The following is a 26,376-nucleotide window of genomic DNA, read 5'->3' as shown; positions in this document are numbered from 1 at the left end:
AGTCAACAAGAAAAAAAGAGGAATTAACAAAGAATATGAATAGGCGACTCACAGAAGGGGAAACCCAAATTACCTACATGCTCATGAAGAGATCCCCAACATCATAAGCAGTCAGAGGAATATAAATTATAACCACAATGAGACTCATCTTACACCCATCAGATTGATAAAAATTAGAAAGTCAGATGGCAACATTGTTGGCACAGATGTGGTGAAGGGAGAATCCTCATGCACTGCTGGGGGGAGTGTAAACTGGTGAGCCATTCTGGACTGCAATCTGTCAGGAAATTGAATAAATGTGTATCCCACAACCCAGAAATTGCTCTCGTGGATCTGTAGTCTAGAGAAACAGGGTCATAAGTGACATATACAAGGATAGTCAGAGCATGAAAGTTTGGGTAAGGAGATGTTGCTCTATGAAAACATTCAGAGAGAAACAGACTAGCATAAAGCTAGAGCTGGCTCTCTGGGTCTGTAAGCTTGTATTCCCCGCTGAATATTTGTTAAGTAGAAAGAAGTGATTGCCCCATTCCCCCTCAGTCCCAGGGCATTGTCAAGGCTCAGATATTGACCCTTCCCTGGCACTCTCTAAACTTTTCAGTGCCCTAATGAAAACATGTCTAGGAAGTTAAATACATTGAAAGTGTTAGGAATTCAGTGGAACATTTAAAAAAGTGGATGTTATCACAGGGTGAGGGGAGTTCTTAACCCAGTGGGGGAATGATAGAATATAAGTTTCAGTGACAGCAAAATACAAGAGAAATCCATGACATCATTGAGTGCAGACATTTGGAGGCTCCATACAAGTTGGAGACCCCTTCTGCTCTTTCCCTTCACACAGCGAAAGGAAAACAACTTCATATATGATTATGGCTGTGCAAACATGTACCAAGAGCCAAAAGTCTTTCCAGTTTTAGTGGAACTCTAGTTTTAAACACCAGGTTATTATGAGAGAATGTTCACTTGCTTTCCTGTCATTTCTGGAAAGCCAGGAAAATAGGTGAATTTTGTCTTCATCCAGATGGCACCTCAGAAAGGAAATCCTTCTCAGGTAGCTTCCTTCCTGGCTTTTAAAATTTTTCCAAGAACCACAGAACATTACAGCTGGAAGTTTCCAAGAAGTCAACTGACACAACTCTAGCCCACTTTGGAATTCTCTTTACAAACATCTCCATTCCCTAGTAAGTTTAACCTCAAAAATCTGCTGGAACCAGGCCATTGATCCATTACTTTAGGACATATCTTCCTATCCTCAGGAAAGCTGTGTAAGCCTCTCCTGATAGAGATTATGGCAGAAAAGCTACCTCCCTGTTACTCAGGGGTCAGGTTATAACTCTAGGATCTCACCTCCTTCATGAAGTAAGAGATCATATTCCTTATCAATCTTGTCTTCTCTAGGAGGTCCTCACTGTGGTGGATGAATGGAATGAATTTTGATGAAGATGAATTAATTTTAATGAAAATTAAATAGGCTTTAATCTTCCTCTAGACATTTAAGAAAACAGTGAAATATTAGGTCTCTACCCCTCTCTAACCACCCCCCCCAATAATTTTCAGGTGTCCTAAGAGGTATACCTCTGGATGCACAAATATACCTCCTCAGCCTTTGTTGTCAAAGTGCCTGTTTCCCTGGTAGTTTCATCACTGCTCTGCTGCTGGTGTGCCCCATGAATGGTGCCAAGGGAGTTAAACCAAGGGTTTTCTTGAGGTTCTCTCTCGGTCTCTTAATCCCACCTCAGGACATTGCTTTGTTTCCTGCTGTGGCTAAGGCCTTTGACATCTACCAATGGATCCAAAATGCCATTCTGTCTACCATTAAGAGCACCATGTGCCTGCCTGCCACAGCTTCGGCCACCACTGATACTGGTGTTCCTGTTACTGATGTCTGCAAGATGGGGACATCATCACAGATATGCGATGTCTCCCACGCTTATGCCATTGTCTCTTCCACTGGTCTCACAGAGGTGTGACCCCTTACTCCAAAGCCTCATGGACACAACGAGTGAAAATACCCCATTCAGGTCTTATTCACAGGTCTTCTTTCCCCAGTTTTGAGCATAGGTCCCTAGGGACTGAGCTGGGTGAGGAGTCTAATGGGAGGCATTGATGGTCCTCAATACCATTCCTCCTCTCCAGCTCAGACGCAGTTTCAGACATCTCCATCTGGGTTTTTGCCACTATTCCTTAGACTGACTTACTTCCCAGGACACCCCTCTATAGTGTTCCCCAGACTTGTCACAATTTTAGGCTGGCAGGAGCTATAGCTAGAGCTGGGACCCCTTTGCTCAGGGAATGCTGGAAGTACAGACCAAGCAAACCTTTTAGGATAGAACTTGGCCCCTCTACTTCCTCTTTCTTCCTTTCTCACTTCTCTGCTCCCCTCTCTCTTTGTTAAGGAGAAGGCCACCTACCCCTAGAAATCTGTTCATCTTACAAGCTGGATTCTCACTTAGCATGGTCCTTATGTTTTCTAACCTTACCGCAGGGTCCAAGATGATGAACTAAAAGCTGCTCCTCTTATCCAGGAAAAATACAGCACTGTGACTATGGATTTGAAATTTGAAATCAGAAAGTCTCAGCTTCAATTCCTAATTCAATCCCTTTCTGGCTGTGTGGTTTGGGCATACTGCTTAACCATCATCAGTCTCAGTTTGACTTTATCTGTAAAAGGAGAAAGCAATTACTACCCACTTCACAGGACTGTTGTGAGGATTAGGTAAGATATATGTCATGCAGCATCCAATATCTGGGGGCTACTACTGTTATTAATTAGGGAGAAAAATCCAAACCACACACAGGGCATGGGGGAGGTGCTCAAGGCTTCAACTGCCACATTCAAATGGGGAGATGGATACTTCCTAGTCTGAGTCAGATGCTGGCAATTTTCTGCCCTATTACCTGGTGATGGGGCCCTCTGGTGGCAGAGGACGGTGTAATCTCCTTTGGACACCCTGAATTCAATCTCTGAAAGCCTTTCAAATGGGGAAACGACCCAGCAGATTCTGCAACAGCTCTGTACAAAGCCCTTGGATTCACACACTGAACCCTTTGTCCCTGTTGCTGCAGGTCTGTTTATTTTCTCAGGATGCTGAATGTTAGATATAAAACTGGATGCAAATCTCAAGCCTAATGATTTGGATCCTGATATAAAAATCAACTTCCCTCCCCCAAGCCTGGGGGATACCCTGGGTCATTAATACCAACCTTAAAGATCTGTTTCTGAACCAGTGGGTGCACCATAAGTGAATTGCATTACCTGCTGGACATCAGGGCTGCTAAAGTCCTTAAGAAGCCCTAAGCATTACGAAGCTAAAGTTTCTCATCTTTTGGAATTGGGGGAAAAAAACAAAAGAAAACAAAACAAAAACAAAAACAAACAAAAAACAACCCTCAAGTCATAAAACAAGCATGAGAAAGTCAAAGGAAGATGAGCTTTCCCCCATAATGACAACTTTAATGTATTTTTTGAACTACCAAGAATAAATTTCTTTGCCAATTCCTCGCTTTTTGGTAGCATTTATTTTTCTACTATCTTAGCATGTATTTTATCCCCCTTTGAGTCATCCATGTCTGTGAGACATGCAGGAAGTTCTAAGTCAGAGGTGAATAAAAATCTTGGTAATATTTTCCATCTATAAGGTGTTTCATAATTTATAGATTGCTTAAATAGCCATTGTCTCAGAAATCTCACACCGACTCTGGTTTATTGTAGCTTTTCAATAAAGGCAAATGGAGTTTGAATGAGGAGAAGGAGAACGGTGTTATCTTATGTCTGTGCAGAAGGAAATAGAGTCCCGGGGAGGTTATGTAAATCACCGGACCAGCAGGTAGTAGAGCTGGCCCTTGTGTCCAGGACTTCTGACAGTGTCTTTATATTACATCTCAACTACTGGGGGCACACTGAAGATCCCTGATAAAAAGGAACTCAGTCTTGCTTGAAGGGAAGTATGCAACAAAACGGAAAATAAAATAATTTATTTAGGCATTTAAATAAAGCATCATGTCACAGTGCATAATCTGCTAAGGCTGGGAGGAACCTCATTTTATAGAGAAAGGAAACTGATGTCCAGGGAGAGGGAGAGTTATTTGCATGAGAGGTGTGGGAGCTCACCAGCAGGACTGGTACTGGAACTCTGGTCTTGGCCCAAAGACCTACACAATGGGGGAGCTGAGACAAGCCACAGTGGACCTGCTTCCCACCACCACTTGTGGCTGGAGACACTGAGCATACTGTTCACCAATTGTTTATTCTGCAAATATTTTGTAAAGCAAAAGAGAATGCTGCTGGGGTACATAATAACTCTAAGGTCTTTCTACTTTCACCTGGCTTCTAAGGTCAAAATTAAATGGGTCCTGCTCAGAAAACAGAGGAAAAAACATATAGAGACTAAATCCAAACAAAGAGAAATGGTAATTCTGAAGCACAAAATACCCAATGATGTCTGAGTTTTTATGAAAATAAGGTTCTGTTTCTGAGGGGAAAACATGGAGAGGGTATGGACTAAAAAGGACACAAAAGTGGTGCTGCAAAGACCCAAGACTGGGAATTAGGGGTGTCAGTTTGTAAGAGGCTCTCAACAATTCCGCTGGCTTTCTTTGGGACCTGGTGCAAGCAATTTCTTTCTGAGCCTCAGTTTTTCCATCTGCTAAAATGACGAGGTTGGACGATGTATCACACACAGGCCCTTTATGGGATTTGACCTTCTGTGACATTAAGTGCTCTCTTTATTTTTCATATTTTCACCCCAGATGAAAGAACAATTTGTTGATTTATTAAGAAGCAGACCGTCACCAAAGTCAATCCTCTGCTTCGCCTATTGAAATTTTTTGGGCGACAACTGACTCCGGGGACTGGCTTGTGTATGTTGAAAGCATGCCATTCACCACCTCAATTTCGGCATTGGAATGGCACTGGAATTCTATGACGCCCACTCTTTTGAATTGGAGAAGGGCACGGTGACATTGGCATTTCTGCTTGGGGCTAGTGGTTGAATCACCCTTTAAAACTAGTAGTTGGGTTGCGATCCAAAGATGGCTACTGACTGGAGCCAAAAGTTTCCACAAGGATGTCATTAAGAGAAGTGACTTTCATTACCAGAGGAGAAAGTCGGCTCTCTAGAAGTAAGAAGGTCTGTGAATGACGAGTGCCATCTACAGCATCTGAGCTCTACCCGCTAATCAGGACTTACACAAGGAACTTAAGGTTTTTCATGTCTCATTTTTCTATCTGATGATCCCGTATCAAGGTTTTACTGGTGCCTATGTCTCCTATAAATAATAGGCATAAGGCAGATGTCTAGGAAATGGTTGATAAATAAACCAATCTTGATACCCAAAATCAAAGAGTTAACAGGAAAGAAAGAGGATGTGTGTACATCAAATAGTAAAGATAAGGTAGCCTGTGGCCTGTACTATAAGAAAGAGATAAGTCAAGCATCATAGGGGCTTCAGAGCTAGAGAGATTATGTGGCTGGAACATCATGAAAAAGAAAGAATTTGAGCTGAGCCTTGAAGGACAGGTCTGTTTTTCATATGTAAAGAGGGCAGAGTAGCAAGAGGATAGCCTGGTTAAGAAAGTATAAGCAAAGGTAGAAAGGATCTTTTGTGTGTAGAAAAGAGCTGTGGTCTAGGGTACTTAAAGTGGAGAAGTTTAGAAAGGTCAAGTTGATGGTCTTGGGAAGAAACAAGGATGACAAAATCTTTGGATTTCTGCAGAAACTGGACAGCCTCTGGATATTTTTTGAGAAGGGGCATGATACGATCAGAACAGAAGATTAGAGTTAATTCATTTAGACCTATAATAATAGTATTCCATGAAAGGACCATAGTACTAGATTTTATGTCAAGGTGTGATTTGCTCTTTGAAAGTGTAATGCTCATCCTGGGTGAAGAAAATGAACTCTTTCAGGTGATCAGATTGTTCATTCCTGGAAAATGAACAAATAAAACTCTGTTACCGTGGACCATCTAATTTATCTAGCATAAGCAGAAATGTACCCTTAGGGAGTTTATTTAACCATGCCCTTCAATGGCTAAGGTCTATTTTTGATCAATGTTCATATATATATTTTTAAAGCACTACACTAAAGATAAACATCCTGTATGGCAAGCATGGCATTTTAGCTTTAAGAGCACTAAAGGACTTCCCAAACAAATATGATTTTATTTTCAGCATTAATACTACCTAACTGCCAACTGCATAGCCTTCAAGTGCAAGGATTACAGCAAATTCATCCATGACCAGGTCTACTTTTCTATTTCATCTGCAGGAGTGAATGACTTATGTAATTGCTATTCATCACTAGAGGAAAATAAGGACTGTAAAGCTCAAAAAATGTTCTTCTAAATAATCAGGATTTATGTATTTTATGGTATAAGTGGAAAAGAGGACAGATATTGAAATTAGACGTCTGGATTCAGTTTTGACTCTGTCAGTTATTTGTAGTGATACTGGAACAGGTTATTTGATCTCTAAACCTCAGTTCTTAATCTATCAAATGGGAAAATATCTGTATAGTACCTGGAGTAGCTGACACAGAGTACCTATTTGCTAAACTGTAGCTATTTTAGTCCTATCATGGTCACTAATACATAGTCACCCTAGATTGCCTATCCACACAGTAAAAAGTTATTTGTAGGATAACTGAAACGATGTTGCATCCCTGAGTAGACTTGGATACCAGCCACAAGGACTGCATTGGAGGGGAGGCGCCTCAGACTGAATGGGTTGCAGGCTGAGGAGACTTGCCTGCTGCAGGAGCTTGGCATTTGGGCAGGCTGTGGTCTACATTCAAGGGTCCAATATCCACACTAAGCTCAGGCAGGGGCTGGAGCCACAAAAGGAAGGCTAAGTAGGAAGGTAGAAGAGTAAAGGAAAATCCTACGGCAGGAGGGTGCTGCCCAAGGTCAGGGAGAGAGGCAGGATCCAGAAAGTGTAGGGCCTTGGCAAGGGGGACAGCTCCTGTAAATGGAATTGGCAAGAGCTCCACAGACTTCTGGGACCTCTCAAAGATGCGGGGCGTGGGGACCAGCGCTTTGAGGAAAGCCAGGCAAAAGCTCAGTTGAGTTTGTAGTTGGGGATCAATGGTTCATCTTGGGCATACTGAATTTCTAATTCAATGACAGCAAGATTTAATCTCAGGGTCTACGGTCAGTAGACAGGGATTGTTGGTCAGCTCTCTGCTCCTCCTGGGCCATGAAATATACACAACCTGTGAAGATTCAGAGAGCACAGTGCAGTCCAGTAAGGCTCATGATCAGGTCTGCATCTCAGACTGTTGCAAAGATCCAGCGAGTGGATATATGAGGGAGAGCTAGCGATTTCTCTAGGAAGCATCTAGGAAAATTTTCCTGGACTGAGTTGTACAGAATAGTTATGCAGGGAATTCTTTAAATCAAAAGCCCGGCAGAGAAAAACAGGGAAAGGGGAATGATTCATCTGACAAGCCAGGGAAATTAAAAGATTGTGTAACAAGAACATCACAACAGGGTTTTTAATTATTCTCTAAAAGATTTACCAGTTTCTTTCTTAAAAGTTCTAAGATTAAAGATATTTTCCATTATGCTTTTCCTGTAGTGGAAGCCGCCCAGGGAAGGCAATTTTTGTTTTATGGCTATTAGTCAACTCTTTCAACTGCCTCCTTACCACCCAGAAAAACTGATATAAAAACCCATGTTTTTTCATTGAGCCCAGAGGGGAAGCAGAGAAGTATTGGAATGAGTAAGACCCCTATTTAAGGCAGAGAAAGGTCTTGAAATCCAGGCAGCTTAATTTTTTTTTTCTGAAAATACTGATATGGCTCTTTCTGTCAAGGCCAAGTAGGTGCAGAAGGATGCTATAAGAATTGATATCAAGGTAAGAGATTTAACACGTGGATTACTGAGACCTATGTTTGTGTGTGTATAATGCGGTCTTCAAAATATCATTTGCCTTAACTAAACCTTTTTTTTTTTTTTTTTTTTCAAATGAGCTTTTACCTGGCATTTAGTTATATAGTCCTTCTGGACCAAATTCAAAGTTTTGTGTGTGGACATTAAGACCAGAAATAGGAGGTCCTGTTCCCATGCTACCAATGAGCTATGACATGGTGTCTAGTCATCCCCAGTCCGAAGGCCTCCTCGCCACAGTGTGCTGCCTACCTTCCAGTGTCTTCTCACATTCCAGCTTCTTCATTCTGAAAATTTTGTTGTGTTCCCCATTTAGGTTGGGGTTCCCAAAGCAGACCCTGAGGCAAGAACTCATGTGAAAGCTAGCTTTTAAAAATCATTCCCAGGAACAACTCACATAGCAGTAGGGGCGTAGGACCCGGAAGGAAGGAAAGGAGGCCAAGCCAGGGTGCTTCGTGCCTGCTTCCATCATTGTAAAACCAGACGTATTCCTGCTCTTCTCTCTCTCCCTCATTTGGGTGTGACTCCTTCTCAGCAGAGAGCTAGGCCCAATAAACAGGCCTCAGCAGATGTTAAGTAGATGAATGGTTTCAAGGCTCCTTTAAATTGAAGTAATCTCTCTCCCCTGTGAACTCCCTGTGATTACATCATTTTCCTTTGAATCCTAATTATTTATATGCATGTGTTAAATCCCCTGCTCATTTATAAGCTCCTTGAGGTCAAGAATCATGTTGGACTCTCCATGGCAGAGCCTAGCCTGGGTGTTTGAACATGGGAGGGACCCCGCAATGCCAGCTGGAATGGTTGAAACGTTCTCTGATAGATGAACAGCTTGAATGCATAGTCCTAGACCAGGGTGGGATTTTTAGTTTTTGTTCGTGTTCACACCTACTCCTTTGAGGCTACATGGTCTTGGGCTACTAATCAAAATGATTGCAGAACCTTTGGAAAACTTCAATGCCATGTAAATTTCAAAGACGCACAATCCTAAGTGCCTGAGATTTTTTACCCTTACTCATGCTTTACTCTTCCAATGGCATCTCAAGGTTTGTTCCCACCCCCAAGGGGAATAATTTCTGAAGTGTAAGAATTAATCACTCTTGCTTCCTTCTTGAAGCATTGCTAAACTAATGGCTTGACATCTCATCTATCTTCCTTCCTCTAAGCTCTCTAGGCCCATTAGGATTGGGGAGTATCTGAGAACATGGTACAGGCTAAGTAAAAAAATATTCCATGGGAATCAGTAAGTGAATCAAAAAATGTTCAATACGCAGCAGCATTTGAGGCCCTGGGCTTATTACTGTTTGTGTTGCCGGCATGTGATATATGCACACTTCAGCATACTTACAAGTGCTTGCCTGTGTTTGCACTGGTACCATATCTCTCTGCGTCTAAATTGTTAGAGTGGGAAGTATCTCCTCTGGGCTGTAGCACACACACACAAAGATTTTGGGATTGGAAATCATTTCATAAAACTCCAGCAGTTTTGTTTTGTCTAGACACAAGGCAATAAAAATGAAAATCATTAGAGATGATAATAAAATAACATGTGCAAGAGGAAGCACTGAATACGGATCCATGATCTTTTTTTTTTTTTTAAACACATCTGTGCGCTCATTTCTAGAATCCGATCACCTTTAGCAAGTTCTTTAATGATTCTCCTGTGTGGCCCAGGGGAGAAAGTGTTAACAGCTATGGACAAAACTTTCACCTCAACAAACAAACTAAATAAAACAAAACAAAACAAAAATAAATAAAAAAATAAACATTAAATAAAATAAAAATTTAATGACCCACTGGTAGAAGACAAGAAAGGGTTATTCTCATTTCTGAACACAGTTCCTATTTTTGTATGTATCTTAACATAGGAATATATGTATGGCAGGGACTTCTGGATCTTTGAAGTCTTCCTTTGCATTGTGTGTTGATTGAAACCAAGTTGTGAGCTCTGTAGATTGTTGGCTGGAAAGGTGCCTTAGGGATTATGTAGCACACTCCCACCTACACGGCCCCTACAAGAGGAACGGGGCCTCAGAAATGACAGGTAATTTAAATATTTGGTAGAGCCAAAGTTTTAACCTAGCACCCTGGGATCTTTCTACCACCCTGAGATTTGCTCTCCTTGGAGCCATCTCTGACCAGTTTACCAATGGTTCCCTTCTGTGTGATCAAGGAGTATAATCTTGGGCAAGAAAGTCTCCACAACATAGCCTGGCCTCAAGTGACATTGTAATAGAAAGTAGAAAGTGAAAAATTTAGCTACTTATTATACCATGGCAGGAAGTATGAAAGTGAAAAATTTGACCACTTATTATACTGTGGCACCGAACACCCAACCTAACTGAATTATCATTTATTCTGTATATTTATAACTGTGTATGTACCCCTTTGTGGGCCCATAAAGCATCCCATTGGATCAAGGGATTTAGAAGGGTCATGGGGACTATTAAAATTCATACAGTCTCCACAAATAAGTATTCCCAACAAAGAGGCCTGCATTATGAAACTGTTTTAAGAAAAATAATCCTTAATGCTGGTTTCTTAAAGCTGTTGCTTTCTTGGGAAAGTAGTAGGTTGTCTATAAAGGTGATTTACCCAGGATGTGGCTAACTTACAAGAGCTGTATTTAAAACACACACTCAGCCTTTATCCCTGAGGCTGGGGAAGAGACGGATGATTTATGCTTTTGCTGCTCAGGCTGAATTGGTGAAATGGACCTCAAAGTATATTAACTAGAAGGCCTGCTCGGAGACACTGAGAAAGGCCCACATGTGCAGAGACCAGTTCACAAGTAAGATGTAGCAAACTCAGACTGAGGAAGTTCCGTTTAGATAATTCTCTTTCTCTGAGCAGATCTAGTTTTCCCCCTCTGGGTACTAGCATTGAGACGTCAATGGTCATGAGGGTGTCCCGGGGCAGATATGCACCAGTTTTGACTCTATCACTTACTAGCTCTGTGACCTTGGGCTAGTTATTCAATCCCCTCAAACCTCCATTTCCTAATATCTAAAATGTGGATAATGATATTTCCAATTCACAGGATTGTCATGAGGATTACATGAGATAGTCTCAAGTGTTCACATAGGTGGTCTCAAAAATAGCAATAAGACTAATATTTACTGAATACTTCCTAGGTACTAGTCACAGTTCTAAACACTTCACATGAACCAATTCGATTAAATACCTAAAACAACTCTATGAGATAAATATTCGTGTTTTGATTGTAGAGGTGAGGAACTTGAGGCCCAGAGAGGTTATATAATTTGCCTACAATCATATAGCCAGTAGTTGTGTAGCTGGAATTCAAACCTTGACAGTCTGGCACCAAAGGCACTTACAGGTGTACTATTATTGTTATTGTATTCTTAGAATAATACATAAGGACAGATTAAGATGTTGTGTAAATTGCATGCAGAGTAATAATTTAACAAACATGCATTGAGGAAGGGGAATTTTTCCAGCTTCAAGCTAAGGATTCGAGGCTCAGAGTCCTTGGGTGAATGTAGGGAGTTTGAGTTGCTAGTATCTAAAGTCAAAGGCACATAAGCAGATGAGGCTGGAGAAGTACCAAGTCATGAAGAGCTTGTAATAGAAATTGTGATCTGGAATTTCATTCTATTCTGTTGTGTTTTTTTGGTGAAGGCAATTAACTAGTCCCAGGAAGGATCCTTCAGTTATATAAAAGTTTGTTTTATGAAATGTCATGGCTCCATTCATAATTTTGTCTTGTTCGTCCAGTTGGTATATACAACTTTCAGAGCTCTCATATTTGGAAGGCTGGAAGGGCCCAGACTTTGAAATAGTGGAGAGTTGGAGAGAAGGAGAGTCTGGGTCCTAGTCACTTCTTTTGCAGCCCTAGATCCAGCTGTGGCTGAGGTTTTCCTTTGAACTCTCTAGTTATGTAAGTTAATGCTTTTTCTTTGCTTGTGCTAGTTTGAGTTGGATTTCTATCACTTGGAATGTAAAGAATCTTGACAAGAATGAGTAGTTCAAAAACCGCTATTTTAGGTGAGAAAATATGAAGGCAAGATTTAGAGCAGGGGTGGTGTAGACCAAGTCAAGACTATAAATTAGAGAGCCAGTTAGTGAGTAGAAGAGGCTGTTAGAGTCCAATGAAATTCTTTTAGAGAATTGTCTCTCTTCTGTCATGTGTTGTCTTGGAAACCCTGTTATCAAAGAGCTCTCCCTTCTTTTGGCCAAGGGATGCATCTGTGACAAATGTAGGCAAAAAGACCCTTTCTTCTGGTAATTTGAGTCCTAATAGTATAAACCAAGGATAGGAAAAAGAAAAGTTTCCTGTCCATTCATTTCAGTGGCAGGCTGATGGAGCTCTCAGGACGTCTCTCCTAGTAAGACTTCGGGGGTTGTCTGTTTCTGACCTATCAAACCCGATTCTTCCACCTGCTCACCCCTTTCCCCCAATTCTGTGAGTAATCCCTCTTCTTATATTCTTTTTAAGTATCTTCTTAAGTTTCAGTTAGTTTATCTTGCTTATAGTCATAGTCTCAAAGAATACAGAAATTGATCCAGGAAGTGAGATGTTGTAAGCAACTGACTAAAAATTGTAGAACCAGCTGACTTGGATGAAAGGCAGAGAAGGCTCCTTTATGTTCTGGGAAATATGCAACACTTTTCATGATGTTAGAGTCTACTAGCTGTTTCTTGTGACCTTCAGCAAAGTTCTATAAGAAAGAAACCAACAAAGATTAAAGTTGGCCTACTGGTGGAAAGAGAATGATACGTGGACAAGATGGCCTCAATTTTGTTCCTCCTTGCTAAACACACCCAGAAGCCATGTAAACAATGTAAGAGGCAACCAAAAGGAGATCTCTTAAAGGTGGCAAGAAAAGGCAAACAGGTTTAGGGTCCCAGCACTGGAGGGGAAAAAAAAAAAACAACCACAAATAGTGCCAAGATTCCCTCTATCTCCCACCAGACAGAAGAAGGAAGCCCAGAATTTCCTGACCTCCAGTCTAGCAGCAAAGGCATCCCACATAGGTTCCTTCCTTCCAAGACTGACAACATAAAGTAAACTGGACACCACCAGCCAAAGGGATTGATTTGAAGTTCTTCCTAACTGAGCTTGAGAATTTCTTCCCCTGCCCTGGGACGAGAGAATGGATGGGTAGAACCAGGAAGAAAGACCTATCCAAAAGAAGATTGATGGCCTGGGAAGCCTGAGATTCACCTTTCCTTACCCAGACTCTAAGTGCCTGAGATTCCCCTTTTCTGCCCAGAGATAGTGGGAGAGCTAGGACAGCATGGGTAGGGGGATCCTACCACAACAAGTGCCTGGTCGGGAAGCCTCTTCGTGCCAACACACTTGAGACTCTCCTTTTTCACCAAGAGATCCTTAGTGTTCCAGCCTGTTGAAATTTTTCTACCACTTCAGGCAGCACCAACAGGGACCAGTGGGAACCCCAATAACCTCACATAAACCAACCAGACAAAAATGACACTGAAAATATTATGAGAATTACACTATCATTGGGACCACAGACCAAGAAAGTAGGCCAGGACCTACCTGCATGCTTAATCTAAGCAGAGTAATAAAATTAAAAGATTTAAATAGGATACAGAGTCACCTAACATAATTGACACAGTGTCTAGAATACAATAGAAAATCACTCATCATACCTAGAATTAAGAATAATCACAACTTGAATGAGAAAGACAACCAACTGACACCACCTCTGAGATGAATCAGACGTTGGAATTTTATGACAAAGATTTTAAAGCAGCTAAATAAAAATGACTTGGCAATCAATTACAAATTCTCTTGAAACAAATGAAAAAATAGAAAACTTCAGCAAAGAAATGGAATTTATAGAAAGGAGCCAAATGAAAATTACAGAACTGAAAAATACAGTATCGGACATTAAAAAACAAACCAACCAACCACAAAACCTTATTGGCTGGACTCCATAGTAGCAGGGAGGTGATGAAGAATAGAATCCATGAACTTGAGGACAGATAGAATTCTCCTGGGGCGCCTGGGTGGCTCAGTCATTAAGCGTCTGCCTTCGGCTCAGGTCATGATCCCAGGGTCCTGGGATGGAGACCCGTGTCGGGTTCCCTGCTCAGCAGGGAGTCTGCTTCTCTCCCTCCGTTTTCTGTTCCCCTGCTTGTGCTCTCTCTCTGTGTCAAATAAATAAATAAAATCTTAAAAAAAAAAAGATAGGCTTCTCCTAATCTGATTAATGGAAAGGAAATTGACTGAAAAACACAATACGACACAACAGAGAGCCTCAGGGACCTTTACACAATAGCAAAAGCAGCACCATTCACAGTATTGGAGTTCTAGAGGAGAGGAAAAGAGAATGAGGATGAAGGAAAGTCAAAGAAGTGATAGCTGAAAACTCCCCAAATTTGGCAAAAATAGAAACCTATAGATTCAAGAAGCTGAACAAATCACAAACAGGATAAATCCCCCTCCCCCACATCAATGCCAAGATACAGTATAATTAAACTTCTGAAAACTAAAGACAAAATTTTTAGTCTTCAAATGCATCCAAAATCTTATGCAGCCAGAGAAAAATGAGGCATTACTTACTGAAGAACACTAATCGGAATGGCAAAAATTTCTCACATGAAGCCATGGAGGTCAGAAGGAAGAGCCTTAATATTTTTCAAGTGCTGAAAGGAAGAACGGTCACCTGAAATGACATGTGAGTCATTTGAGAAATATGAGTACACACAATAGACTATAAATCATCACTGATGATTGAACAAAAATTCTAATATCATCTAATACTCAGAATGGTAATATTTATTTATTTTAAATTTATTTTTATTATTTTTTAAAATTTCTTTTTGAGAGAGGGGTGGAAGAGAGTCAGAGAGAGAGAGAATCTCAATCAGACTCCATGCTGAACACAGAGCCAGACTCGGGGCTCCATCTCACACCCCTGATATCATGACCTGAGCTGAAATCAAGAGTCACACACTTAACTGACTGAGCCACCCAGGCGCTCCAGGACAATGATATTTAAAGGCGGGAAAGGCAAAGGGACCTACACGGAAGAAAAGTTGCCACATCTCACTTGCAGCGGCAAAATGTTGATGCCAAAAGAATGTGATAAGCTATCTATATTTTTCAGTAAGAGTTCCCATTGCTTCTTGTCCTTACCAGCATTTCATGTTGTCAGTGCTATGAATTTTGGTCATGCAATAGGTGTGTAGTGGTATTTCATTTTAATTTGCATTTCCTCCTTAGGGTATGATGCTGAGCATCTTCTCCTCTCTCTCCCTCTCTCTCCCTCAGTCTCTCTCTCTCTCTCTCTCACACACACACACACACACACCACAAATAATCACAAGTAAAATGGGGGCAATCTGAATAAGATTGGAAGACTGTGTCAATGTCAATATCCTGGTTGTGATATTATACTATAATTTTGCAAAATGTTACCACTGGAGGAAACGGGAAAAGTGTCTGAGGGATATCTGTATTATTTCTTACAAGTGCATATGAATCAACAATAATCACAATATTAAACAATAAAAAAGAGAGACAAAGAGAGAATGACAATATAGTGTTGCTAAGAAAATCCTACTTACAGCCTGAAATCTAAGATGAACGAACACCCAGGTATTCCAGAATCTTATGGTATTGGAAAAACAGATTTTTCCCGCAATCTACACTTAGTGTGAGCAAAGACAGTGACCCGAGAAACAGCAGGAGATTGAATTAGGGCTTGAAGTTGGATGCCCTGGGTGGCCATTGTTTTAAATTGGTCTTTGACTGATCAGACTAAAACTCAAAAAAGGAGAGTGCCTTGGGGAGAGCCCCTGGAAGCCCGGGAGGAGCTGGCCAAAGCAAGGACTCCAGGTCAGGGACTCCAGGGCATTCCTGCTCAACAGCTTCGCTGTATGCCGAAGAGCAGCCACTCTGAATGTGGTTCCCCACTTCCACCTTTCCCAAGTGGGAATTTAAAGCTAACCATGCACAATTCAGTTCAATGAGCCAATACATTTCCTTTTGGCTTAAACCAAATCTTACTTTGGTTTCCTATCATTTGCAATTGAGAGATTGTTAACAGTTACACTGTTTATCTACTTTATGCTCAGCAATGTGTAGGTTATATTCACGTACACACAGAAGCATAGCAATGCAGAGGCATGTATCCACACGGTGGTGTTCGCACACGTGCACAGAGGCATGAACCTACACCTAGCACCAGTGTGCATCTGTACACACACACACACACACACATACACTACTGAAGGAGGCAGTCACACAGGTACAGAAAACTTCATTCATGGTGACGTGTGTGTGCATACAGAGTAATGTCCCTAGAAGAAAAGCTATTATGAGTCACTCTCTGCATCCCACCTTTGGGCATATTATTAGCCTCAGAGTATTCAAAGGCAGAGATGATGCACTTATTGCAATAAATTAATGAACAGAGCTCCTTTTTCTTTTTTTTTTTTTGAGTTTCAAAAGATGATGTGGGATTATAACGTAACGAAGGTTTCTAAGGTTCAAAATCTGCTAATTAGGTTGTGTGCTCAATTCAATAGAGCTTCGGTTCCCACAAATACAATCAGGACCTGGATCTCTATGAAGGAATCTCCATGGAGCTGGGTTCAGGCAGGCTGCAGACTGCGAAAAGCCTGGCATCATCTCTCTCCCTGCTGGCAGACACATGAAGAATGAAGCTAAGCCTCAATTCATTGAGGGGTAGTGATAAGGGAATGTGAGATGTTGGCCATACTGGGCTTCATGACACAGACTAGATGGGGATGAAGAGGGAAAAATGAATATTTAATATTCTCACCGAACTTGGATTCTCCAATATATAGAGGAAGAGGCATAATAAATGGGCCTATCATCAAGGATTTCCCTTCTTTCATCAATGTCTTGAGGAAATTTAACACTGATACAAAACTTTTATCTACAGATTATACCCCAGGGTTATCAATTGTCCTATGATGTCCTGTGTCACTGGTGCTTTCCCCCAGCTCAGGATCCAGTGTGGGCCCATGCATTGCCTTTAGGGGGTCGTGTCTTAATTTTCCTTTAATCAGGAGTGATCTGCTCTGTTTCTTGTTTTTCATGTCATTAAGAATTTTGAAAAATACCAGCCTGCTGTTGTAAAGATTGTCCCTCAGTGTGGATTTTTCAGATGTAGCCTCCTGATAAAATGCAGATATTCCTTTCTGACTCATTTACTTTACAAATGATACTGTGTCTTTCCTGGGGCATCACACCCAGAAGCACATGATGCCTGTTTGCCCTTCATTGGTAATGTTCATTTTGATCACTTGTTGGAAATGTTTGGTTTCTCCAGTTTTTTCCTTTTTTTTTTTTTTTTTAAAGAGGTGTAGGGAAGGAGCAGAGGGAAAGGGAGAGTGAGAATCTCAACCAGACTCACACCCAGCATGAAGCCCGACACGGGGCTCAATCTCACGACCCATGAGATCATGACCTGAGCCAAAATCAAGAGTTGGACACTTAACTGACTGAGCCACCCTTCTTATTAATTTTGGCATTCATATTTTCCTAGATTTTAAAATGAGAGCTCTTTCAAGCAGACTTCTGTGTATTGGCATGTAACTCTGTATTTTTTAGACACTTTTTTACTTTCTGACACAAGGTGTTCCACATTTATTTTGTACCTTCTCTGCCTGGTTCTTGAGTTAGCCATTTTTCCAAGGAGAACTGGTTTCTTTAGTAACTAATTTCTTTAGAAACCAGGATCTGGATAGTAAGTGTGTTCATTGCTATGGGAGCTTTTTTTTTTTTTTTTAAGATTTTATTTATTTATTTGAGAGAGAGAGAGCACAAGCAGGTGGAGGGGCAGAGGGAAAAGCAGACTCCCTGCTGAGCACAGAGTCGTACGTGGGTCTTGATCCCAGGACCCCAGGATCATGACCTAAGCTGAAGGCAGATGCTTAACCAACTGAGCCGCTCAGGTGCCCCTGCTTTGGGAGCTTTAAGGTCTTTCAGTGGATAGGTCTAGGAAATATGAAATCATGAATTTAAACTGGTTCCTCCAATTCCGTTCCACCCCCCACAAAGTCCTTCCTTGTCTTTCCCATTCCATATTTGTATTTCCTTCCCCCCAGTAAGAGCTCTAGTTCCCAACAATGTCAATGTTATTTACTCTTTTGTTCAATCCTGCAAAACACAGAAATTACATCAATATTGCTATACTCACAATGCTATGAAAAAAAAACAATTAAAAACAATTTAAGATTTTCTTGCAGTTCTTTTGTTCTTTTTTTTTCTCTTTGGAACAAAGTCCAGTATCAAAAGTTACTTGAATAGCTAGCTCTTCCCTCACCCTTTAGTGTATGTTATTCATACATACTTATGTTCTGTTTTTATGTGGTTATTCTGTTTTCTTTCTCATCTTTGTTGATTTGATTTTGTTTTTTGAATTTGTAGATAGTTAACAAGAGCTGATGTGTTAAAACATTGTAAACAAAATTTACTAACGGAAGTGTGACATCCTAATAGGTAAACAATTTCATTATTTTCTGTTTTATCCTTCCCATGTCTCTTTTAAGAAAAGTAAGCACAGATATATGTTATTTCTCCTTCTTTCTCATCAAAGTGTATACAAAAGTAATATATGTATGCTGCTGTAGATTTTTAAAAATAGTGTATATGCTAACATTACTTCACACTCTCTTTTTTATACTTATCAGTACATACTGATTATACTCCATATTACTTTATATAGTTTACTCTTACTTTTGAAATAAAATTGTGAATTACCAGTTATTTTTCATCAGTACTTTTAATGTAGTATCCTATTATTTTTTGGAATCTCTTCATGCTAATGTGAAATCTGCCATCAGTATAATTGTTATTGTTTGTGGTACTTGGCCTTTCGTTTAGTTCTTGAAGTTCTGCCAATTCATTAAGATGTGCTATGGTGTAGATTGGTCTTTATTAATTTATATTGATATTTAGAGTTTTTTTATTCTAAGGATTTATTATATATATATATTTTTTTAAGTCAGGAAACCTCTCTGATATTTTGATTTTTTTTTTCCCATTGCTTTCTTCTGTAACTCCTGTTAGATCTATGTTGGAACATCTCAATTTATTCTCCATGGTTCTTAACTGTTCTTCCATATTTCTATTTTTTAAAAGTCTCTGCGCTGTTCTCTTTTCAACTGTGTTCATTTATTGCTCCTATTGTCATAGCTGCCTATTCTTGTATTATTCATGCTTTTTCATATCTTTGGATCATTTTAATTATGTTATTCTTTCATTTATCTCTGACTATGCTAACATTCTTATTTGAAAGTTTTTGTCATACTTTCTCTTAAAATTAATTTCACAAGGAGTGGATTCATGGTCTAGTTGTTGATTTCATTTTCTGTCTTTCTTATCTCTAGATGTTTTCATCAGTTTTAAAATTTGGACGGATGTCCCCATTTTGAGTCAGAGGGATTACTTTTGTCTCTCTTCCTCTCTGGTCAGTAGTTTGTAGTCTTACAAACATTTGAAACTACCTCCCCTATAAACCAAGTCCTGAACCTAATTTTAAAATGGCATGTTGGGGCTTCAGTTCTATGGTGATTTTAGAGATACTGAAAATCAATCTTTGAGTCAATGAGTTGTCTAGCTCAGTTCCACATCAGGTGGTACTTTTATAGTCCTACTTCCTTGGGTCCACAGCTTCCTATAAATCATAGTTTCAGGGATAAAATTGGCAACCTTTTCTTTTTTCTCTGTGTCCTTTATGCTTGAGGATACCCCCACACATAGCAAATCCCCAGCCTCAAGCAGTGAGCCTAGTTTTTGTCACCCATTTGCAGGAACAATATTATCCCATTATTCTTTGACTTCTAGCTCTAGGGGCCAGCAGGTTTCAACCCCCTTCACAATATAGACTTCTGTTCTGTTTCTGAGTATAACTACATATTTATTATCTTCAGTCCCAGTTTTCATTTGAGGATATTAAAATGTTAAGTTGAAATGACTAGTCTACAGCAACATGATTACTGAGTGAAAGCGCTGGACTCAAATCCAGATTTCCTGGCTTTAGATTCCATAATTTTTTAGTGACTCCAAGAAGCCTTTCTGTTGGCTTTTATTTTCCCATCTAGTATTTTTCCAAACTTCTATTGAGTTTAGATTTTTTTCTTCTAATTTAGACTTTAAATGAAATGAGAGCACCTTTTCTCTCTAAAGGCATCAGGTTACATAGAAGGGAGCTTAGGCTCTTGTAGAATTACCTGGGTTCTGCTGTCGGCCCGAGAAATTAGTTAAGTCTCTGGGCCTCAGTCTTCTCTTTTACAACACTAGGTGGTTTGGCTGAGGAGAGCTCTAAATTCCCTTTCAGCTATAAAGGTCTTGGAGCACACTTTTTGTGTGTCCCATTGGTCTCAGCAAGCTTAGGTTGCTCATTGACTATCACTTAAATTTTTACTATATGTGCATTATCTGTCACTGTTCTTTATAAGAAGTACTCCTTGAGAAAGCAATGACAAATCAGAATGGGCTCATCAGCATGAATGCCTGGTTAGTGAGTGGTTGATTGGTTCTATATGGAACTTTGCTGTTAATCTCTGGGCTTAATGGTCTCACCTTCCCCCTTACGAAAACAGAGATTATTACTGAGGGGGGGAGGGTGACAAGGTAATGTAACTAAGCAACACCTGCCCAATAATTTCCAAGAAAATGCTAACGGGCCATTTAGGTAAATCTATCACTGTTTATTATTTTTACTGTTTATTCTGGAAATAATAGATAAATACCTGAACTATCAAATTAATAGCTAAATATTGTGGCATTGAATTAGAATACAAAAGAAGTTAAAATATTCTATGAAGACAAATGGACAAACACTTCACAATAGACTGTATATAAATAGCCAATAAACACATGAGAAAGTGCTTATTGCAAAGTAAAACCACAATAAGATAAACTACAAATGGCAGAAATCGAGAAGACCAATACTAAATGTCAGGGATGATGTGGAGCAACTGGAACTCTCATACCTTGCTAATGGGAGAGTAAAATGATACAGGACTATGGAGACGTGTTCTTCAATTTCTTATAAAATTAAACATGGATGCACACCATGACTGAGCAGGTCTACTCCTAGGTATTTATTCAAGATGTATGAAAAATAAGTCCACAAAAGACTTAAACAACAGTGTTTCTAGCAGACTTCTTAATAAAAGCTAAAATCAGGGATGATAATATTATTATTAAAGACTGGAAAAGGATATAAGAAACTTTCCTTGGTGATGAAGATATTCAGTATTTTGTTAGGGGGAGTGATTATACAGGTGTATAAAATTTTCAAAACTCATGGAATTGGGGTGCCTGGGTGGCACAGCAGTTAAGCGTCTGCCTTCGGCTCAGGGCGTGATCCTGGCGTTATGGGATCTAGCCCCACATCAGGCTCCTCTGCTATGAGCCTGCTTCTTCCTCTCCCACTCCCCCTGCTTGTGTTCCCTCTCTCGCTGGCTGTCTCTATCTCTGTCAAATAAATAAATAAAATCTTAAAAAAAAAAACCAACTCATGGAATTGAGCACTTCAGATCTGTGCATTTTATTGTTTGTTAATTAGACTTCAATTAAAATGTGACTATAGAGAAATTGATATATTCCAGGCTCTGAATCTAATTGAGCCTATCTGCTGCTAGAAAATATTCACACCTCACACTTTTCAAGTACTCAGTATGGGTTAGTTATCAATCTGCATTGAAATGCAAAATATCTCTTATTTACTAGATATTTTCTTGGACTTTGTTTTAGTTGTAGAACTGAGAAATTGCACTGTCAACCTTAAACCTGAACTGATACAAACATATAGTGCTTCAAATTTAATGTAGTGTGCTTCAAGCAAAGCCAACACCTCTTCTCAACAAAGATGATCACAGAGTCATTTGCCAATTAATCTGCTTTGAAGAGCACTATTGGTCTCACTATATTTCTCTGTGTTTCTGTAATTAGACTGTCTTACAGATACATTCTTAATTTTCCATATACCTCTTACCGAATGAGGGGAGGAAAGAAAAAAATAAGATTAACCATGAAAGCTCTTATCTCTAGCTAGATTGTGGTCTAAAGTCCTTTGTCTCACAAAATTCTGGAAACTCTTCTGCTCTTCAGGGCTGTATGAAGAACAATAGTCTAGAGGTTGATGGATGTATCTTGCTGCATTATGTACTTAGTAACTCATGGCTCTGAATTGAGGCATACTTGGATTTAAATATCATGGTTTCACCACAAACCAGCTGTGTCACTTTAAACAAATTTTCAATATCTCTGAGTCTATGGTTTTATTTATTTAATTTTGTACAATAATAATATGTAATATATATGACAACGTCTACCGAAAAGACTTTGTTTTTACGACTTTAGTAAAGCAGTAGTGTGATGTTTGGTATGGGGTAGGCAGCCATATTGCCATCATCAATGCTGTACTGTTATGGTTTGCTTACTTGTTTGTGCCCCAAGGACCTGGGTCCTTGCTTGCCTCTGCCATCTTTGGCCACATGATTTTGGACGGATCATTAATTGACCTCTCTGGGCCCTATGTGGCTTTGGGGAAGATTAACCAAGAAAAGATGAATGTGTGGAGCATGACGCTTGGCTTGATGTCAACTTTCTTGACTTTTTTTTTTTTTTTAATATACTATGTCCAGGAAGGAAAAAACCTAGAAGCATGTGAGGCTTCTTGTTAGAAGGCCAGACAACAGTTGGTGAATTCTGCTGACTAACTTCTCAAGGCTACAGGCAGTCTTCTGGCCTTGTCTGTACACATCCATGTTAATGGAATCTCTACAATTGACCCCAGGTCCATCATGTACCTGAGCTACAGAGACAAGTACTCTCAGGTGTCCTGCCACTCACTGCAATTTGGTCAGACTGATTCTGTTTCTAGCTTTACAATTTACCTTGAATTTCTTTGAGCTGGACGAGGTAAATTCCAGGGGTTAGAAATGCAGCTGTATGTGACTGACGTTTAAAAAGTCCAGCAAATTAATTCCAAGCATCGCAGAATATTTGACTGCTTGCAACATCCCTGCAGCATTTACACATGCACATACACATGCACGCACACAGCAGCTATCTCCCTGCATTTGTGTCCAGTCAAATGCATAGCTGGGGGAAGAAAGATGAAATTTGGGTGGGAACCGAGTCTGGGGAAAAGAAGGACAAGGAAAAGGGGGAAGATGGCAGGCTTATTTCTTATATTTTTCCACTGACTGGGTTTGAATGCCTATAATTAGCGTGGGCTGTAGAGGGAGAGGGCAGGCGGAAGCTGGCGGGTCTGTTTAAAAAATATTTTGTGAGATTCTTGGCACAGGCAGAACCGCTGGGGCCCAGGTGACCAAGGGTGGCACTGAGCTGGGGAGGAGGCTCTTCTCACTGACGCCGCCTGGAAGCCAGCACAGCCGTGGAGCCAGAGACCTGGAAACTTTGACAACTTTGGCTTGGACGTTGGGTTCTAACAGGGGCTGGAGCAGCAGCGGTGAGGCTTCTCCTGGGGGGTTCATGGACAAACCAGGAGACCTAGCAAAACCCAGAGAAGGAGAGGGAAGGCCAGGGCAGGTGCCTCATGGTCACTGCAGCTGGCTGACTAGTTCATGGGCCAGTTGCATGGTCTTTCCAAGAACCCTCAGAAACAGCTGGAACAGGGGGCAGGAGACTTTAATTTTGATATCAGCTTTGCTTTGGACTTACTCTGGTGCCTGGGACAAGTCATCTTCCCTTTCTAGATCTGTGTTTTGCCATCTGGGAAATGAGGGTTTGGGGTTTCATCTGAAAGATCTCTCCCAGGTCTTATTTTCTACCTCTTAACTGTATTATTCTATTGTCACTATATTAAACAGATATTTTCCAAGTGCCTATGTCAAGTTTCTGTTGACAAATTCTAGACAGAGAATTATAAGCTTGGGATGTGTGGCAGGTCCAGCTGCTTTATGTTGTTGTTATTATTTGTGTCTCTCTTCCTACTAAATAGTAGGCTGTTTAGACAAGGAACGATATCTGATTAAGCCCACTTCAGCCATTGCTATAGTAAGAGCACATTCTGCGGCAGGAGAGCCTGCTGCTACATGGGCAACGTTGCTATACTGCGTCTTGTGTTTTACTCAGGAAAAGGCAGATTTTTAAAGGATGTAACCAACTCTAATTGTTACATTGTATGACTTTTATCATAGAGCCTAGCATATAGTACATACTTTAAATATTTGCTAAATGAATAAATGGATGAAAACAGTTGAACCACACACTTTAAATCTTTATGGTGAGGAAGCATTATTCTCCAAATTATAGAACATTTATCTTAACTTCTTTATTTTCAACTTCCCTCGCTTTTCTGATACTGGAAGTTTATTTACAGCTTTAATACCATGAATCTTAGCGTTTTTAAGTATATCACATCCTCTGAAGTTCTCTTGACATAAAAAAATGTGTTGCTTCTCCATTGGCTACCAGAATTGGAAAAGAAATCAAGACAGATAATATATGCCAAGAAAATTTGAGAGACTTCTCCAGATACCCAGAGGAACATTTTAATGCTCACAGTGAGTCAGAGCCATTGTTTGAGAATTCCAGTATTTTGACTCTAACAAAGAGAAGTCAGGTTCATTCTACTTGACCTTGACTCTAGTATTAGTGTTGTTTCCCCAAATCCCAAGTTTATTTCAGTTATTTATAAATGTCTTTAAACTGTTCATAAAACGTCTCTGTCTCCATACGGTCAAGCCATTTCCTATACGTAATCTACATACAGAAACACTTTGTGACTTAAGTGTGAGGTGAGGGAAAGGGAGAAACAGAAGGCTTTTAAGAACCTCTCAGGTAGTGAATTAGGGGGGCAAGTTAGTGTCACTTACTTGCTGTGACACTTGAGTAAAGAAGTTCTCTTTTTAGGACATGAAATTCTTCTTTAAAGTGAGGTGATTGGACTAAATTGCCACTAAGGTCTCTCCAAGCCTTAACATATTCTTTCTCTCTTCTCTCTCTCTCAGAAATATTCTGACTTCTTACAAAAGCTACAATTAAGATGTTTTAATTTGGATTTATTTCATCTGTGTTCATAAGTCCAACTGACTGCTTTGGGGTTTATTTTCCATGGTTTAATACTAGGGTTTGTTAGTTTTATGGAAGCAAATGGGAACGCATTCATTAAAAAAAAATAAGAATATTTCCTTAAATTTTAGGAAAGATCATCTATGAAATCAGCTGACATTGTTTTAATGGGAAGATGGAAAGATCTCTGATTTTTTTTCTTAGTTTTCTCTTTTGATCACTTGCTGTTCAAAATTTTCAAGATTCTTTTGTAATCTGTTTGGTAACTTATAGTTTCCCAGGATATTATATTTTCCATTTTGTCTAGATTGCCAAATTTACTGAAAAAAGCTTATAAATAGTATCCTCTTAATTTAAGGAAGATGAGAGATATTACCAATATGGAGGAGATTTTGAAAATATTAAGATATTGCATAACTCTAGATAATAGTAGCAAAATATGTTTCAATGTGTACATCACAAAAGACTGCATGCTGTCTGATTCCATGTATACGTAATTCTAGAAAGGACAAAGCTAACCCATAGTGACAGAAAGCACACGCATGGTTACCTGGAGCTGTAAGGGGCAGTGGTGGGAAGTGGGAGATGCATTGGATAGGAAGGGGTACAAGGTAGTTTTGGGGTGATGAAAATGTCCAATATCTCAATTTTGGTGATAACTAAATGCTATTAAAATTTATTAAATATAAATTTTTACCTTGTTACACTGGCTACATCTCACAAGTTTTGATACGTAGAATTTTCATTGTCATTCATTTCTAAATAGATTTGATCAAAAGCATTATTTAAAGTAATACTTAAAAATTTCCAAATATATAGACTTCCCTTTGTTTGTTTTTGAAGAGGATAGCTACATTTTGCTTTTAATTTCTAATTTTCACTGAGGTCAGAAAAGCTGATCTAAATATTTATTGCTTTATAGAATGTACTGCAATTTATTTGTGTCTGATAAAATGTTGATAATTTATATTTTTCAGTTGAATTGTTCAGGTATTTACTTGGCTTTGGTCTACTTACAACGTCAGTTACTAAAAGAGATGTATTGAAAACCTCCACTAAGTTTTGGCTCTGTCATAGTTTATACTTTATATGTTTTGAATCTGTGTTATTAGGTACATCAGAGCTTAATAACAACTTCATTTTCTTGATCGATTGTGTCTTTTATCAGTTGGAAGTACTCCTCACTGATATTTTAAAATATTTTCATCTTGACTTCTTTCATATTATCATTAACACCCCTGCTTACAGTTTTAGCATTTTACTTAGTGTATCTTTCAAATGGATTAAATATCGTTTTCAACCCTTTCTTAATCTTTTTGTTTTAGGTATGTCTTTTGTAAATGACATACAGCTAAGCTTTATTTATTTATTTAAACAAATCTGATTTCTAATGGGAAATATATTACACATTCTTTTACTTTGATTAATGACACTTTTGCAATTGTTTCTCCATTTTACTTTACATTTTACAT

This window comes from Ailuropoda melanoleuca, chromosome 1 (genome assembly GCF_002007445.2).
Source record: "Ailuropoda melanoleuca isolate Jingjing chromosome 1, ASM200744v2, whole genome shotgun sequence".
Classification (NCBI taxonomy): domain Eukaryota; kingdom Metazoa; phylum Chordata; class Mammalia; order Carnivora; family Ursidae; genus Ailuropoda; species Ailuropoda melanoleuca.
The sequence above is the reverse complement of the archived record's forward strand: the minus strand, read 5'-3'. Positions refer to the sequence as shown.